Below are 14093 nucleotides of genomic sequence, written 5' to 3'. Positions count from 1 at the left end.
GCAAACCCTCAGCCTAATTTTAACTATGCTCTAAAATCCAAGTGCCACTTCTTGTATATAGAGATTCCCTTCTTGAATACTTGTTTGTTAAACATGACATTGGAAATATGATGTAAAAATCAATGTTAATAAGTCTTTGATAAATAAGTCCACACATACACACAAATACACAGACACAGACACACACACACACATACTAAGCTAACACGATATGGAATCAACCCAGATGCTCCTCAGAAGATGACTGGATCAAGAAAATATAGTATTCATACACAATGGAATTATATGCTGCCTCCAGAAAAAATAATGACATTCCATTTATAAATAAATGGAAAGACTTGGAAAAATCATATTAATTGAAGTAAGCCAGACTAAAAGAAACATAGTCACCATCATTTCCCTCATTTGTAACCATTAATATACATCAAGGATTTTTCTACAAGAGGTTCATAATAGCTCAAAAGCTATTTGCATATGAACATGTGGGATGAGGCTAGGCGAAATGAACTCTAGGATATGGAAGCAAGAGGCTTATCTTTGTGGTTGTTCCTTTTAATATATTATGCGAAGTTATTTCTTTTCTTTCCCCCCCCCTATGTTTGGTCCCCTGTTTTACTATATTTGACTTGTACCTGGTATCTTGTATATACATTTATTTCTTTATTTGTATTAGGGAAAGGAAGGGGAAAACAAAATGATGAGGCAAACGAAAAAGGGTGAATCAATGTAACAGTGATATTCACAAGACAATATGTTGGAAATGAACTTTACAGTCTGGGTGTGGGCCTAGTGAGGGAATGTGAAGAAAAAAACTTGGGAAGGAGTATCAGTGTTCAAGCAGTAGTGTACTCACTACGTGGTGAATGCAACTGTAACCACTCTGTACATCACTCTGTAAATAAAATAAAATAAAAAGAAAGATAAGCAAAGCCATGCAATAATATCTCATGTCTGTAATTTTATCTACTCAGAAAGCTGAAATTTTAGAAGCACACTTTGATAATATCATGGACAGGAATGCCTGTAGGACTCTTATGTCCATTCAAAAAGCAGAAGTCTAGAAATATTCTCACTCATCTAGTAGAGCACTTGCCTTAAGCAAAATATCTCAGGGATGACACAAAGGCTGTGAATTTCTGGGACTAGAACAGAAGAAAGAAAAATAGCCAAAGATATCAGTGACATATAAAATATGGATATATATCTTCTATAGCAGAAAAGAGAGCTATTTGTATTCCCCTACCATCTCTGTCCCTTCTGGGACCTCAGGTTGCACTTGTCACACCAGCAATTGAAAAAGAGAGCAAATGATAGAGAAGTGACATATTCTCTTGCAATCATTATCAAAGAGACTGCCAGGATTTCCTGAAGTTCTGTCTAACAATTTTCATGTTTCTTTTTTATATAGCCATTTATTAGTGAGACCCTCTGTTACAGACCAAAAGCCAAAGATATTCACATGCATAAGTAAAGCAGATCTAATTTTTGGCAGGTAAAAGTGACCATTTATAATGCTTCCCTGCTTCGTAAGAATAGGATTATAAAGCATATCTGACATGAAATAATGGCATGGGCCTTAGTTTGAAAGTGTAACTCATTTTCTATGATAGAAGACACAAGCAGAGAGAGAGAGAGAGAGAGGGGGGGGGGACAGGGACAGAGACAGGGACAGGGAGAGATCTACAGCGTGATGGCTTGAAATCAAAGCCTGGATATTGCCCTTGAGCTTTTATATTCAAGGCTAGTACTCTGGAGCTTTACCTCCACTTCCAACATTGGCTGGATATTTGGAGATAAAAGTTTCATAGATTTTCGTGCCCAGGCTGGCTTCAGATCTCTATCCTCCATTATCATTTTCAAGTAGTTAGAGTTAGAGTCATGAGCCACCAGCCAACAATAATAATTAGTATCATTGTCCTCAAAATGTAATTGTTAACAAAGAAACGTTCTCAGACCATTAGCCTGTGGGGAAAGAAATGTGTCTGAAGCCTTTTAGTATGAAATTAGTGCAACTGACTCATGTTGTTTCTAGTAACATTATTTCATCCTCTGCAGTGAAAGATGATAAAAGTATAATGGAATAAAGTGAATAACTTAAGCTCTGGAAAGAAGAAGCTACATGTAAGGAAACCAGAGTCCTCTCCTACTAGCAGGTAGAAATTTACTCAAAAGTAGATTAAAAATTATGAGCCAGAGCTGTTTCAGGTGCAATATGGATAGAGAAGACAGAGGATGTTGATGTGGGCACCCGAGTTCCCTTAGCCAAAATCGATCCCAAGAACAATGAATGGAATTAAAATGATGTGTTACTCACGGCTTGTTCCCTTGCTGACTGGAAGCATCACTGTTATTGTGATCTGTTCCCAAAGTATAGAGAGGGAAAAATCCAGCAATCATCACATCTCCATCCATATGTGCTCGGTGCTTCATTGTAGAAAAGCATGTAGTGTCAGTCAATGTCCTCAGAAGGAGGGAAAGATAGAGAAGAAGGAATGTATAAATCAAAGAGCACATCCCTGAAGCATCTACCAAGCCGAACTTCTGGCTAGAAATAATACCCATAGTTTTATGTCTATATATTCATATGTAGCTTGTATTTGTGCATATGTGACTTTTTATTGACAGATGTAGAATATAGCCTACCTTTCATTGAAGGTTTTTGTGATTCCCCAGGAAGAATGTGTTAAACTCTTCCCTTGGGATCTGCATCTGAGGCTTCAAATGCAGGAGAAAAACATGAGTTGGAAAACATGTTTGCAGATTTTCCTTCATTATCCCAAGTGCTATAATTTGCTCCAAGATCACAGACAGTGAGGCCCCATGGATGAAGTTATCTTTTATACATTTGGTTTAATATCTGTGTCAAGAGACTTTTTGTCTGAAAGCCATTTGGGATGATGAAACTAGATTGCATCTTAAGATGCCATGTCTGATGCCTAGAGAAATGTCTAAAGAAATCTATGCCAGTGAGATTTCAACCAAGGTTATTATAGCAACATATCCAGAGGATTTATATACACACCCAGTGTCCAGAATAGATACAGAATATTATTGATTAAATCAAGCATGTTTCAGTAAGAATTCCATGTGTAGAGGCTTCCACGAGCATCCATTTACTATTTCCCAAGCAATAAATGATGCAATTAGAAGCCAATAAGTCACATTTGCATCATAACTTTTACCTTAAGACAAGTAATTTTTACTTGATATGCTAACATAGGTCATTATTTTTTAATGGTCTGATAACATGTGCTAACGGGTCAAATCTTTATCACAAACCTAAATGAACATCAAAATCAACTCTGTTTTCTGTTTGTCAAAAATATTATTTATATTTTCCATGCACAAGCTTCAATCACTCCAGAGAAGAGAGCTACTTCAGGATAGTAAATGTACTCCATACAAGGCTGCAGTGTTCGATGCACATTATGCCCATAATCATGCAGTGGTTATCAGAAAATATGCATCACAGTATAAATGAAGATTTGAACAGCAAGTGTACTATAAAATAGCAGAAGGAAAAAAAAACAATTTCTAATGAGGATGACACTTATCTACTGTTGGGGTCCTTCTTGGACCTCTAGGAGTGGAGTAAGATGGCGACGGAGCCCACAAATAATCCCAGGAACACAGATTCCACAGACCAGACTCGGTGCAGATCTAATTTATTTTAGAAAATATGCTCACTAAACACAGATGGAGTGGTGGCCACCACATCAGCAAATAGGGACGTCCCTGAATGCAACCATCAGCTAATGGTGTTCTGAGATACACCCTGCTTACCTGGAGTATCTGGGAACTCCTACTCCAGGTGGGAGAAGCCAGGTGCCCTCTGGCTCTGGACTGCTTCTGTCACTGAATGTGTACATACTGAAGCACAGGTGGCAAGCTGTGGGGCTCCTGCACCACTACCTAGGAGTCCTCACAGATCCCCCTTTTTCTTTATTTATTGACATTCATAATGGAATGTAGGATGGGGCCTAAATGGTGCATAAAGACATTAGCTAGATGGCATCTAGGCAAACCTGGATAAACTCAACCAACTTAGCTAAAGAAAACATGGGTCACGATGCTGTGGAAATGAGGAATCACCTCCATCAGGCTCATCTTCTGCAGCACTGGTTGTACTGGTTCCATTTCCCTAGACTGTGTGGGGACGTATATATCAGCCGCAAATCCAGATAGGCTTCTCTGCTCCGTCTGGAAAAACACAAGCAAACCCTCCTCCCATTGTTAACAGAGGGGCTGGCTCCTGCCAGGTGTTAGTGATCAGGTCCTTCCATCGGACAAGGGGCAGGGGTGTTGGGCAAGGTAGCATGGTGCCCAATGCTTATAAGCAGGGGAAAATCCTTTAGAATCAAAATTTTAAAAGTTCAATCTAAATAAAGCATCAATGAGCTTATCTTGAGGCCTTATTCCTTGGATACCTGTATTTCCCTTCTTTATTTGTTTTTTGAGTGTCAGGTGAGCTACTTCAACAATACCCTGCCCCTGTAGGTTAAAGGGGATGCCAGTTGCATGCTTAATATGCCATTATGTGCAAATGACAGCAAAGGCAGAACTGGAATAGACTGGTCCATTGTCAGTCTTTAAAGAAAAGGGGACATCCATTACTAACATGGCCTGTTTTAAGGAGGCTATAGCCATATGTGCGTTTTCTTTGGGCTGGGCTACTGCAAACATAAAGGAGGAAAAGGTATCCACACAGACATGTACATACTTAATTTTGCCAAATTCATTAATATGAGTAACATCCACCTGCCATAGAGCATTAGGTTTCAGCCCTCAGGGATTTATTCCTTGTGGCTGAAGGGGACCTAGGGGCAAATGTGGGCTACAAGAGGAACAGGCATTAACCAGGTGTTTGCAAGTATGTTTAGTTGTCAGGAAACAGGGTATGAAGGGAAGAGGCAGAGTTGCGGAAATGGGAATGTAAAGATCGTAGGTGTTCCGAGGGGGCTACAAGGAAGGAAGACACCAGTCGATCCACTTCCTCATTGCCCTGAGCTAAAGCCCCTGGAAGGTTAGAGTGAGACCTGATATATTGCAAATATAGAGATTCCCCTCAGAGCTCCAGCAGTACTTTTAATTGTTGCATGGCCAGGTGTAGTGGGCCTTCCACTGGCTTAATGGAGGAAAAGGGGAGAGCGCAAGCAACATTAGTTGCATACTGGCTATCACTAAAAAGATTTAATGGCCCAGAGTAGTCACAGAGTAGGGCAAGCATAGCTAATAATTCTCCAAGTTGGACTGAGCCACAAAATGTCTGTCTAAATAGGCGAGGATTTTGTGAATCAGCCGGGTGTAAAATGTACCCGAAAGAATTTCGGAAAGGGTTGGTAAAGCCAACTGCAGCTTTAATTAGTAGTTGTGTTTTTAAAGGCCTAAAGGGTAAAACAGGCATTAAGGGTAAGATGGAAAACAAGTTATTTTTAGGAAAATGATTATCAATGGGCTGCTGATAAACCAATGCAAAAGTCTGAGCAATAGAATGTGCACTAAAGCACCAGGCTAAAAGATCGTGGGACAAGGGTAAAACGACTTTGTCTAAGTCTTGATCAAAGAGGGTAAGGCTAGTCCTGACCATCTTAAGGGCAAGACAAAACACTGGATCCAAAAAGGGCAAAATCTTCGGGGCATTAGAGTAAGCAAGATGTATCCAATAAAGAGTATGAGGGGGGATGAAAAAGTGTAGCTGTCGGCAGTCCCTTAGTGGGAAAAACAAGTCCCCACAGTTCTAACGTATGATCATACCGGTGGAGAAAGGCCCAGTGGAGGCTAGAATTGACAAGCCACAGTGCCTTCTGTGCTTCCCTAGTAATTTTTAATGTCTCCTTAGGTCTCCTAGGCCCCTTAAGCAAGTTGAATAAGGGCCTCAGTTGTCCTGATTTTACAGGAAGACTAGGCCTAATCCATGCAAGGTTACCTAGGAAGGTTGGATGATCAGGGAACGTAAATTCTAACTTTTGGGGACAAACTGTCTTGTCATTAATAGTATGACCCAGAAACAAGTACGGCTCTCATCTCTGGACATTCTCAGCTACAATCTGTAGACCAGCTGCCCTGAGGGCCTCAGAGATATCTTTTAGCTTGGCAGACAAAACAAGAGGTTTATGATGGCTAATTAGAATGTCATCCATATAGTGAATGACATACATATCGGTCGAGACTTGCTTAATAGCCTCCCATACAAATATTTGGCAAATGATAAGGCTGTTTTTCATTCCCTAGGGGAGAACCTAGTAAGATACCTCTTACTAGGTTTTTGGTAGTTAATAGAAGGGATGGTAACGGCAAACCACTGTTTATCCAGGGGATGAAGGGGAATAGAATAAAAGCAATCTTTTATATCAATAGTATAAATATACAAATTATTAGGGATTGATGAAAGATTTGGAAGCCCTGGCTGGGTGGCCTCCATTGGCTGCATAATATTATTTATCTCACAGAGATCATGAAGAAACCTGTATCTGCCCAATCACTTTTTAATAACAAAAATGTGGGAATTCCAAGGGCTTGTTGAGGCCTCTATGTGCCCTTGCACAAAGTTATTCCTGTATTAACTTTAGTAGTTCCAATCATTTTTCCCCTGCCAATAGGCCACTGCTCCACCCATATGGGGTCATTCGATTTCCAAGTTAATTGTAGGTAGAAGTGGAAACCATGGGAGACAGCGGCCTGTAGAATGGGGGAGGGGTCAACTTCATGCCGACTTTTTCATGAAAGTTGCAGCCATCATAGGATGCCTTGCCATCTGTAGTAACCACAACATCCATGCCTTGTAAAATGTCTCTCCCCCAGAGGTTATTGGGCAGGTTCTCTAAGACCAGCAGCTGAACAGCTCCTTGATTACCATCATTATCTCACCAGGGCAGAAGGCGTGCCATTTGCCAAGAGGCAACGAGGCCACATACACCCTGGACTCGGGCCCCAGGGTGGAGCTTCCAGGAGGCAAGAACTTCCTGCCTTCTAAGGCAAGTTCTCTCAGCTTCAGTATCTGTTATTCCTCCAAACACAGTACCTTCTACCTCTATTTTCATCCTGGCTTGATTTTGTCCTATTTGTATGGTCTACATTATGGGGGTGGTCTCAAATGCATCTTGCGGTCTCCCTCTCACTTGAGGGGCTGAGGAGTTCCCACATCATCTGAAGTTTAAAGGTTGCTCCTCTATGTCCATCTTGTATTGGCAATCCTTGGTCCAGTGAAGGCCCTTTCGATATTTGGGGCAAACCGATGGGGGTCTTTTTTCTGCCTCTCCCTTCCTTTTAGGGCACTGCCTGGCTAAGTCCACACTTAGCCACCACACTCCCAGCATCCTTTCCCTTGCAGCTTGTCCCTGGCCTGAAGGTGAACTGCCAGGGCCGCCATAAGACCCTGAGCAGTGCTGCCAGCTGTCCCTATATCCTGAGTGGCCAGTATCCAATCATCTATCTCCCTACTATGAACAGATGCGATGGCTTGATGAGCCTTGCTGGTAGAACCTTCCCATATAAGTTCTTTGGTCAAGGCCTCTGCTGCTGTGCTATGACTGACCCTGCAACTAACTGCCTGCTGGACATGATGGACAAAGTCCACAAAAGATTCTGTGGGGATGCAAGGGCTGCTGAGGGGAACAGTGGCTCCTTCGGTCACTTTTCTAACAACCCTCATGGCACAAAGGCGCACTTGATCAAAATAGTTAGGGGGGTGCCGCATCTGCTCAGAGGCAAAGCTTCCCTTGCCTTGTAAGGCCTGGGAGAAAATCTGAACTTCACGAGTGGCATTGGTATTGCCCCTGACCTCAGCTTCATCATAAAAAGCCGCATTTCATTGTAAAAAAAAACTGTCCCCCTGAAAGTATTGTCTGCATGATCGTTTTCCAGTCCTGAGAGGTATTTAAGGTGGTAGACATTGTTTCAAAGATTTGATCTACAAAGGGAGAGTGTAGACCATTTTCAGAAACTGCCTTCTGATATCTTTGAAGCATTTCTAGGCTATGCGGATCCTAGATCCTGATTGCCATCAGCCTGAGGAGTGATGATTATCAGGAATGCTTCAAAAAGGCCAGATTGAGGGTTCAACAGAAGGATGGGCTCCCCATCCCAGGCTAAGGGGGCCAAAGGGCACAAGGAAACATCTATGGAGGACACGCCAGGACAAATTTGCTGGCCTGCTCCTTTATCGACAGGGGCAGAATGGCAAGGTTTGGTGGTCACTCCCTTATCTACGGGAACCACAGCCATGGTTGGTGAGGATGCGCCTTTATCTACAGGGGCAGTGGAGCATTCTTCCAGGGGGGGCAGTCTCATCGACCCACCACCATGGGAAAAAATAAGGAGGCAAATCACCAATGTGCTACTCTTTCTTACCCTGCCAAGTTATCCCTTCCCATGTGGACTCATCCCATATCCTGTCTGCCATCCCCCATGGGCAGAGAGATAGAACAGTATAATAAAATTCCTCTAGCATATTGTCAGAAAACTAAAGTTGCCTAGCCTCCAAGATACCCTTAAGAACATGAACTTCCTCTCACTGAGAGATTGTGTTCCCCATAGTTGCTTGAAGAGGTCCACTTATCCGCTAGTCATGCCCCACGTTGGGCGCCAGTTGTTGGGGTCCTTCTCGGACATATAGGAGGGTGGCAAGATGGCGACGGAGCCCACAATCCCAAGAACACAGAATACACAGACCAGACTCTCGATGCAGATCAAACTTTATTTTAGAAAATGTGCTCACTAAATACAGATTGAGCAGTGGCCGCCATGTCAGCAAATAGGGATGTCCCTAAATGTGACCATCAGCCAATTGTGTCCTGAGACATACCCTGCTCGCCTGGAGTATAGGGAACTCCTACTCCAGATGGGAGGGGCCAGGTGCCCTCTGGCTGTGGACTGCTTGTGTTACTGAGTGTGTACGTCTGAGTCACAGGTGACAAGAAGCGGGCTCCTGCACCACTAGCTAGGAGTCCCCACAATCTACAATACTTTATACTCATTATATTACATAGGATTTTATCACTTATTTTTTAAATTTTCAGAGGATTTATTTAGACACATTGCATGTATCCATCCTGTGGGTATTCGCATTGGCTCATGACATAAATTTATCTATACTTCCTTGAGTAATTTACATTTTTATTTCCATCATACATAGATAAAATTTCATTCCTATGAATTGTGTGTAAATGTTCCCTTACCCTTAATTCTTGCCAGGATTTGTTATTAATTTTCTTCATGATAGTCATTATCACTGGAGTGAGATAAAATTCAATGCCCTTGGCCAGGAGTTTGGACGAGTGGTAGAATGCTTACCTAGCATGCAAGAAGACCCAGATTCACTTCCTCAGTACCACATACATGGAAAAGCCAGAAGTGGTGCTGAGACTAAAGTGGTAGAACACTAGCCATCAAGAAAAGCACAAAAGTATGTGAATTAATGCACCTTCTATCTGGCAAATATCATGTAACCCTTTTACTAATTACAATTAAAAAAATAAATAAATAAAATTAAAAAAAAAAGAAAAGCACAAAAGACTGTGCTCAAGTCCTGAATTCAAACCTCAGGAATGGCAAAAAAATTCAGTGTCCTTTGGTTTTGTATTTCCTTTATGACAAAGATGCCAAGCACATCTTAGTGTAATTTTATCAGTTATTTATATTTCTGATTTTGTGAAGCTTCTTTTAAGTTTTTTGACAATTTGTTAGTTGGCTTGTTGCTTCCTTATGAGTTTAGTATTCTGAGCTTCCTGTATTTCTGGTTATTACTCACTTGGAAGATATTTATTTATCTAATTCTGTTGGCTGTCTAGCCCTGCTAGTGACTCTAGCTTGTTATGTGATGTTTTTGATTTAATGTAGTCCCATTTGTCATTTCTTGATCTTACGTACTGAGCACGCTTCTGTCTACACAAAATGTTTAATGACTGTCATTATTTGTATTAAATTATTTTATCTTGTTTTATCTCTATAATTTCTGGTTTATAGAAAAACAAGTATCATTCACAACTTAGAGTTTAATGGAGTATGTGGAAACAGTGTCCTGCAAGTGTGATCATGGAGAAGCTTTGTGAATGGATATATTATTTAGTCAGCACAAGTACTTCCTTTGTTTTTATATGTTGTGACCTTGCAGCTGGAGGGAAATGCCAGGCTCATAGACTAGTAGTCTCCCTGAAGTCAGCAGTTTCTTCTAGGACTCTGAAAAAGGAAGCTTCTAAGGTGAAATATTTACCCATTTAGCTTTTTAAAGAAGCAATACTGTATTAAATAGAACCGTAATTCATAAAATATTCATAGACACTAATAGGAAGCCTAGTGTATTTCTGATAACAATGAGTAATATAGGAGAGATTTTACCTGTTATTTAAGTAACAGTTGCAGCATCTCTATTTCCTTAGAATCACTGTATGTATAGTTTGTTGTCACTGATGCCATTAAGGTTTCATGGAGTAAAATATTGTCATTATCACCTGGGCAGAGGTGAGCCTTTACAAGGTGTTCTAGAACTAGACTTCAATTGTCAAAGGTGCTGAATTCTTGAAAATATTAAATCTTCTGGTCCACCTCAAGTTTACTAATGCCCAGCAGACACTGATACATGGGTTCAAAACTGGAGTGCCAACTCTAATAACATGGGACTCTTTACCTGCAGATTTAGTAAAAGTAATAGAGCGTGTAAAGAGGATGCTCAGAGGAGAACCATCATTAGCTGTTGTCAGTACCATGTACTATGAGTAATGGAGATGTGGCCCTGTGGAGTATACCATCCACAACTGTGTGATTTTCTCTGTGGCACTTCTTCCTTATGAAGACAAAGTTCTCTGGATGCAGTTTCATTATTTGAGGCCTGAAACAAAAAAGAGTTATTAATAATGAGATCACTAGATGCTATCGAGCGTGAGCATTTATAATAAGAAACACAGAGCAAAGATAGATGAGAGGAGAATTAGACAATAGACATATAGGATGGTCAGAAAGAGCTGGTTTTCCTCATTCATTAAATAGATATGAACCACCTACAGTGTTGTAACAGCATTACTCTAGGCACTGAGCAGTTTACTCAGCTAAGCAGGAAAATGTCTTAGAGGAGTTTCTGCTTTTTTGTCAGTTAATATTTAATATTAGTAATAGCTGTTAGGTTTGAAGCATCAGTTATCATCAGTTATATGTAAAGAAAATCACCTTCCAAGAGGTATTTAGACACATGTGAACACATGCTTTAAATTTGGCATGGGGGATAGGTGAAGTCACAGTTAACAATGCTAAAAAAAATCCTCATTGTCAATGACACAATTCATATAAAATATTTCTCTAAATATATCAATTAAGATGTTAAACTCATCTACCAGCAACTGTGCAGTCTTATCCTGCTGTCATAGAAATGAACCACAGGTTTTATGAAGAAGAGTAATCAATACAGAACAGAGGTACATGGACACCTCTCACCTGGGTTATGAACACCTTGATCCCTCCTGAAGCTGAGTCATCCTCTGTCACACCCTCTGTATGCCTCCTCCCACTGAAGGCATCCACTGCTTCCCAGAGCCTCTAGTTAAGCTGGGTTACTCAAAAACATTAATTCCAGCAATTTAGACATAAGTTGATAGTGAATTTATTTCCTGGAACCACACTTAACTTTATCTGTACATCATTAAAGTTTTCTTTTCAAAGAAAAGTTTCGTATATCTACACAAAGTATTTTCTGATTAGTTGAAACACTGGAGTGGTTTCTCCTTCAAAGAATTTGAAAGGTGATGAGAAATCTCCACTCAGCTATGGGCTAGGCAAATACTCAAAGACAAGAGTGAAGAAGCCACCAGCTGAACCTAGTGGTCAGAATTAACTTACTAAATGGAGCGACTCCATGGAAGAACACCTCAACCTCATTTTGGTGCACCGGCAACAGCAGGAAGCCATTACTTAAGCATGACATCCTCTTCCATAAGCACTTGTACATTCTCATGCAATGTAGTGTTCTAATATAATTAAGTAAACAGATTGAAGAAGTTAAATTTATTTCAAAACTCTAGGCACTGTGAGAGAAAGCATCTTAAGACAGCACAGTTTGTCTTTAACAGCTGGTTCATCCCCAGCTGTCCTTTTGTTCTACCTCGGCTGAGGCCCTATGTCTAAAGTTAACCTCTTTGTCTCAACAAGACAATGACGGCACAAACAAAATAAAACAAAACATTAAAGATGTTGAAGAAATGGGAAGAATCCTTTATTGTGTTCCTGAAAGAAAGAAAAAGTAACTCTTATGCCATGCACAATAGTTTAACCAGCAGTATTGTTTCATCTGATAGACTCACATCTTAGTTTGTGGAGTGGATTGGTGGTGACAGTAGGGGATCATTATTGTCATTTTGTTTACAAAAGCAATATATGGTAGAGCTGTGTAAAGTTATAATAATTTCAAAATAACCTTTATCTTTGATAAAAAAATAAAGATGTAGTTGTGTTTATATTTCAATACCATGTCCATAGCATTGACCAATGACTCTATAGACATGTTTTATTACATAAATTAATATGTGTATATGATACACAGTGGAATCCTACATAGCCAACAGACAAGATAAAATAATGGCATTCACAGGGAAGTAGATGAATCTAGAGGGAATCATGACTTAGACAAGTCAAGACCTAAGGAACAAAAGGCGCATGGTATCCTTAATATGTGGCTATTAAATCCAAAGAGTTCAAGAGCGAGGACTCAATAACTGCATACCCAAAACTATGGACATGGTAATGGAAATATAAACATAACTATATAGACATAAAAACCTATGATGCTATAGATATAATGTTTTATTTCATAAATTAATATGTTTCTATGACATACAAACCCTTAGCCTAATTTTGATTAAGTTCTAAATACTAAGTCCCAGTGATTGTAAATAGAGATTCACTTCTTGAACACTTGTTTGTTAAACTTGTCATTTAAAATATGATGTAAAATCAATGTTAATAAATTATTTAATAAAAAATTAATGTGTATATATGATATACAAATCCTTAGCCTAATTTTGATTATGTTCTAAAAACTGCCAGTCACTGTACACAGACATTCCCTTCTTAAACACTTGTTTGTTAAACATGTTATTTGAAATATGATGTAAAAATTAACATTAATAAATTCCTCTCTTTTTCATATATTTTTATTGTAATTAATAGAAGAGTTACATTATATTTACCGGATAGAGGTGCATTACTTCACATGCATTGATACCCTTTCTCATGTCTTGGCCTGTCGGGAGCAAGAGTGGAATCAAACTGTACTTTGATTTGCATCAGATAATTGCTTGATTGTCTTATTGTTTTTTGGCCTTCTCCTGTTCAATTGATCTGAGATTTACCATATGAATGTAACCCCCAACAGTTCCCTGATTAACCATCTGGATGTAACACCTGGCAGTGCCCTGGTCTCAAGAAGGGATATAAACTTTGAGTTGAGAATAAATGGGGCTGCAGTTTTTGCCTGAGCTGCAGACCTCCCGGACCCGATGTGTTTGTCTCTCTTCTAATTTTTCCAGTCCCTGCCCCCTATTTCAGGAACCCCAATTTGCTGCCGGTAGGCCCCGGCATCTGGCGCCCGAACAGGGACAGGTTGATGGTATACTTGTTCATCATGATCAACTAAACTAGGGAAGCATCGAGGCCCTGAAATATCTTCCCTCTCTCTAGCAGCCTGAGTCAGGTTTAATTGCGATGCACTGTGCCTGGTTGTGGTGCCTGTTAAAAGGGACTTGTTGCTAGGGCCTTTAGGCTTGCCTAAAGGTTGAAAAAGGGATTGAGGCCGTAAGGCTGCAGCCGGTGGCGGTGGGTGTGAGGGGTAAGGTTTAGAATAAGACATCATAGTGGCCTGAGGGTCATCTTTCTTTCCTACTTCTGGGGGGGCTCTCTGCTCCATCCCCATTTTCGATAGAAAATGTAGCATTTCTTCTAACTTCTTCTCTATTGTAGCCACCCGGCCCTCCATTGACTCATCATAACTTTCCTCCTTGATATTCAAACCTGAATTCTGATACTCAATATCTACTGGTTGTTGTTCCCTTTTCAAGATCTCACTTAGACTCTCTTGGGCTGCTGCATATGGCTCAGACTCAGGTTTTTCA

The 14093-nt window shown here is 40.2% G+C and overlaps 1 pseudogene; it reads right to left on the bottom strand.

The window, feature by feature from the left end:
• The window catches only part of LOC150042538 (vomeronasal type-2 receptor 116-like), a 41956-nt pseudogene extending 34916 nt beyond the window's left edge, over positions 1–7040 (bottom strand).
• Between the last annotated feature and the right edge of the window lie 7053 nt (positions 7041–14093).

Source organism: Megascapheus bottae, chromosome 35 (genome assembly GCF_031878675.1).
Source record: "Megascapheus bottae isolate mThoBot1 chromosome 35, mThoBot2.hap1, whole genome shotgun sequence".
In the NCBI taxonomy this organism is placed as follows: Eukaryota; Metazoa; Chordata; class Mammalia; order Rodentia; family Geomyidae; genus Megascapheus; species Megascapheus bottae.
This window is presented reverse-complemented; position numbering and strand designations above follow the sequence as displayed.